Source organism: Bidens hawaiensis, unplaced genomic scaffold (genome assembly GCF_021521415.1).
Source record: "Bidens hawaiensis isolate Kalapana, Puna unplaced genomic scaffold, B.hawaiensis_p1.1 tig00083210_1, whole genome shotgun sequence".
Taxonomy (NCBI): domain Eukaryota; kingdom Viridiplantae; phylum Streptophyta; class Magnoliopsida; order Asterales; family Asteraceae; genus Bidens; species Bidens hawaiensis.
The window spans coordinates 23,746-29,326 of record NW_027503963.1 but is presented as its reverse complement, the minus strand read 5'-3'; the positions used below and the strand labels follow the sequence as shown (position 1 = coordinate 29,326).

The 5,581-nt window shown below is 37.2% G+C and overlaps 1 pseudogene; it reads right to left on the bottom strand.

Annotated features, from left to right (window-relative positions):
- Positions 1–1,749: 1,749 nt before the first annotated feature.
- LOC143607519 (DEAD-box ATP-dependent RNA helicase 47, mitochondrial-like) lies at positions 1,750–3,513 on the bottom strand (annotated as a pseudogene).
- Between the last annotated feature and the right edge of the window lie 2,068 nt (positions 3,514–5,581).

The following is a 5,581-nucleotide window of genomic DNA, read 5'->3' as shown; positions in this document are numbered from 1 at the left end:
TATTTTTAGCGCATATTGTATTCTTAAATGGTTTTAGAGCCTATGAAGGACTGTTAACTTTGTGTTAAGTGATTAAGGTGGGGTGGGGGTGGTGGTTCGGTGGTGATGATGGGGAGGGGCCGACGTGATGGTGGTGGTTCAAGGTGGTGGCGGTGGTTAAGGGGTATAATTGTAAAAATATATTTTTCCAAGAATTTGAAAATATGGACGAGAAATGTAAGAAACATAAAAAAACAGTCTCTCAAGACGGTTTTTTGAATAAATTTTTTTTTTTGAAAAATATGGACTTTTGCTCAAAGATTACAAAATAATTTGAACTTGCACGGCATTATTTCCCCAAATCTCGTCTTTTGCCTGACTTTCTTTCGAAATTTGGCATGCTCCCTCTTTATTTTATCATTTTCCCAAGGCGTCTTACAAGTCCAAATTATAAAAGATTTGAGAAAAAAATGGCTAAAATGGGACTTCTTTCTCTAAAAAGGGCTATTTTGAGAATTTTCCCTAATAAAAAACAAATTACAAGGTGAAAAGATAAAATTTCTAGAATGTTCATGCTTTAAAACCGTCGTCCCCCACCCTATTTTATATAAAGTTGTCTCGTATTTTTATAAAGTCGTTATCTCTTTTATAAAGTCACCCTACATTTTATAAAGTCGTCATGTGTTTGTACAAAGTCAATCCTCTCTTTTATAAATTCATTTTGTATTAATATAAAGTCGTCATCTCTTTTATAAAGTTGTCTTATATTTTATATGTCGTATGTCGAAAGGACAAGTGACAATCAATCGTTGCCTGATAATAAAGTTGTCTGACAAAAAAAATGTGTGTGTGGGGGGTGGGAGGGCGATGCTAATCATGGACATTCTTGGAATTTTAGTTAGTCATAGACATTTTCTTGACATGAAAGGTAAGAACAGAGATTTTCATCATCATCATCGTACTCAGTATATCCCACCAATAGCAAAGCTATAGTAGGGTTTGAGGAGGGTAAGATGTAGACAGCCTTACCTCTACCCCATAGGGATAGAGAGGCTGCTTCCGGTGAGACCCTCGGCTCGATAGTAGTTTTGCATCAAGCCTTGGACATAAGACACATAACACTCAACCATCGGGACACCGACCGATTGGTGCATGTACCCTTGTCTTTCGGCTATCAACGCCACCACATGATGCCTGATTAACCTTCCGCCACTTTTAACGTTATTTTCACGATATTGGTAAAATAACGTCAAAATTAGTGCAATTTCGCTTTTGCCCACCCGAGGGTTCACACATATATACATTATATGCGTGCACCGCAAGCAGGGCGTAGTAAGAACATAGATTTTCCTCCGATTATAATAAAGTAATTGATTAATTGTTATGAATAGAACCGAGACAGATCAACCCAGTCAAATGGTCTAATGAGTTAAACAGAGCCTAAGATCTTGATTCATGATATAAGCGGGATAGAAGGAAACATTAAAGTTATGTAAATTATTAGATATGTGAATGCTCTTTTCTATAATCCAATCTTGTTTTAGTGTTTATGAATCCTCAGTTGTAATCCTTCTCTACATCAATAGAATCAAATGTTTATTCTTGAATTTCAATTATGCTTTGGTTGTTTATTAAAGATCAGCTCACTTTTAAATGCCAAATGCTTACATTTCTTATAGTCATAATTTAGTTAAGTCAAGTTTTTAATGACTGCAGCATATCATAAATATTAATATTGGATAACTAGTCTAATATTATTACATACAACCATTTAGTAATAGATAAACAAAAACTATAGTATCAGAGGCGTCTGATAATCAAAATACTAATAAAAAATGTCTAAAACAAAACCACCTCTACTTCTCTTCCTGGATAACAAGTTTACCCTCCACAAACTCACAACACTGGAACCCAACCCCAAGTTGCCTTTGAAGCTTCTTCACCACAAAAACCTCTGACTCCTCGCAAATAGTAACCACCGAACCCTTCCGAACAAGCCGGCCCGTCCTTCCCGCCCGATGTGCATAGTGAACCGAGTCAGTAGGCAAGTCCACATTAACCACAAGATCACAGTTTGACACATCTAAACCTCTAGCCGATAACTCGTTTGTTACCAAAACCCGAATTTCACCGTTCTTGAATTTCTTCAAGATTGTGGATCTTGAAAGCTTACCAAGATCACCATGCAACTCTTCTGCAGCCATCCCGCGAGCTTGCAGCTTAAAAACCGCATCTTTTAACTGTCGGGTGTGATTCATGAACACAATAACGGTTTTTGCATCAAGCGCGTGTACACATCTTCTCAAGGTGTCAACTTTATGTTGCATTCTTGAAACACAATAATAATGTTTTAAAGATGGTGGTAGACTCTCTAAAACCCCACTACTCTGCTGCAAATCCGAACCCGGGTTGGGTCCAGGTGACAGGTTAACGGACCCAGGTGGTCGAGAGACGGATTCAAGCGGGTCCACTTTTTTAGCCTGCACGAGTAACGGGTCTCGACCCCAACTCCTGGCTGCTCTTATCACTGCAAATGGGACCGTTGCAGACACCATGATCGTTTGCCTCTCGACCCGTTTCTTGACTGCGGTTTCTGAGTTTCGGGTCGGGCCCAAATTGGGTTGCTTCCCAACGTGCTCAACTATTCAATGCATGTCTTCTCGGAAATTAAACGATAAAAGCTGATCAATTTCATCCAAAACTAGGAACCGACATCCGTGTGTGTGAAGCTTACCCGCAGAGCTAATTTCTGCAATTCTCCCGGGTGTTCCAACAACGATAAGGGGCTTATTTTTTCTTAACGCTTCTTCTTGTCGGGACCTGTTTGCACCACCGACAAGTTGTTGAACGAATTTTTTATTATCTGGCCGAGTAACTTCCCAATCTCTCTCACAATCTGCATACCGAGCTCTCGTGAAGGTGCGATAATCACCGCTTCAATATCAGTTTTCTTTCCAGATTCTTTGTTTACGGGTGAGCCCGTTAGTGGGCCCACTTCCGAGAGTATTGGAAGAACATAGGCCAATGTTTTCCCAGACCCCGTGTATGATTGAATCACGACATCATGGTTGTTACGGATTGTTGGGATGGATGCTGACTGGACATCGGTTGGGACATTGAAACCTTCCCTTTCTAGTGCCTCGATGAGCAACGGGGGAAGGCCAAGTTCGGAAAATGATTTGGCGGAAAACGGGCGGATTCGATCTGGACTGGGTTTTCAAAAGCAATGGCTTGTGGTTTGACTTTAACTTTCTTGGTTTTGACTTCTTCGAGCCGATCGTTGATGACTTGAAGAGTGGAAACCGTTTGCCTAACCTTATTTTTCTCAATCCTTGTTGTTGGTTCGTCCTCGTTCTTGAATCCAAGGCTTTTTAGAGTTAACGGGCCATTTGTTCTACCAAATCGGTTCAATGCATACAGACTTGTGTGAAATGAAGCAGGTTTTGAAATCTTTGGGAGTTTTTTGACGGATAGTGTATCTCCAACAAGAAAAAGAAAACGGGTTGCTACTAAAGCTGCCATTTTTCCTGATTATTCTCTTGAATTATTGGATTTAACGTCTATCAACGATTGCCACTAGCCAAACCTAGAAATGAAGCACAGAATATATTTAAGATTTTAGGAAGCATATCAAACATAAGGTCAAATATTACAATAAGAATAAAGTCACAAACAATGTTGGAAGTAGGGGTGTTCAAAACCTTTCGGATATCCGATCCTTTCGGATAGTGGATTTCACTATCCGAATCCAAATCCCGGATATCCGATCGGATAGTGATTTGGATATCCGAAATAAAACCTGAAAAAAAACAATTTTAAAATTAGACTAACAAGTCACAAAACAACCAAAATCATCCATTCCAATAACCTGTTTTAAAGTGAACTTACAAATCCAACAACTTAAACACAATCGGTTCTTCAATCTAACAACCTAAACACAAATTTTTCAAACTTCATATACCTTATCAAGGTAGATTTGGCGCCGGAGGACGAAGGTGGTGACGGCCGACGGTGACAGATAGTCAAATAGTGCAGTGGCAGAGGTGGAAACGGGCTGACAGTGTAGTGCAGCGGCGGACGGTGGCTGTGCCGTGGACTGATGGCATGGTGAATGGTGATATTGATTCGAGATTTGGAGAGTGATACTGATATAGTGATAGCAGGTAGGGTTAGATAGAGTAAGGAGTAAGCATGGTGTTTAAGTTGTATATATATTAATATTAAAAATACTAAAAACGCTATCCGAATCCGAATTTTTGGATATCCGATGTTCGGATAGTTCAGATACGGATTATCGGATAATTCAGATTCGGATACGTTTGAACACCCCTAGTTGGAAGATGTCAATAGCTACAAATTCTATATCCATTTTAACTTTCATCACCATTTGCCAAACAAAGTAATTCTAAATAGAAAGTTAACATGGTGTTATGGCTATTTTGACATGATAAAGTAAATATTCATAATTCTTTCTGTATAGTGCTGATTGGCACATAAATTTGAATCAATATGTTATAAGAGGTTCAACTGCAGTAGTCTGTAATACAGATGAACAAAAATGTAAGTGAAATATGATATGCATCTAAAGGAAGGAACTTGGACTTATGATTATGATACATACATATATATATACAAACTAAATTTCAATGGCACGTAAATGTAACTTACAGTTAATAATAATAATAATATTATTATTATGATTGTTGAATTATACTTACAATCCCCAAATAAATCCTAAAAACAGCACTTGATTAAACAACAATTATACCTACTTTTATAATAAGAATAAGAATAATAACCCTAACCCACTTACCTAACTGGTCTCACGGTGCTCCGCAAGCCGATAAAAAGACAGCCGGCGGCCAGATAGAATGAGGAACGAACGGGAGTGTGGAACAAAAGCTATACACTGTGGTAAGGATATTATTATTATTATTATTATTATTATTATTATTATTATTATTTCATATATGTTTATTATTTTATCTATTAAAATATAAATTTATGGTGCCTTGGTAAAAAGGTCGTTGAGTCAACTTGTCATTAACTTGTTTAATTCCTCGAGCGATTCAGGTTAGACATGTTGAACTTTTTAATTGTGTCCTTAACGCGTTGACCCGTCTGTTGCCTTAACCAATTTAACACAAACTCTTAACTCAACTTCATCTCAACTCATTTTTTATTGCGTTATCATAAATTGTCCTCTATATGATTTAACCGGTTTTCTTTTTTTTTTTTTTTCATTTTTTCGGTTTTTTTAAGATAAAATGCAGTGTTTTTTTTACTATTTTTATATTTCTATACAAATTTTATTTAAAGCTTAAATCCATACAATATAAAATTCTCAACCATCAACTAAACAAAACATGTCAAAATCACTTTAGAAAACAAACTGTAATATTGAGAAAACAAAACTGTCCCAAGACCAAACATTGTAACAACAAATTAATATCATAAGTCATAACAGATATGGTTATGCATTGTAACAACAAATGTCACTTTTCATTCCTATTTGAATCACATTTTAGTATTTTACACAGATCATCTCATACAGTGATTGAACCCGCAAGGTCTTGACTGAACCAATATGCAGCTAATCAGA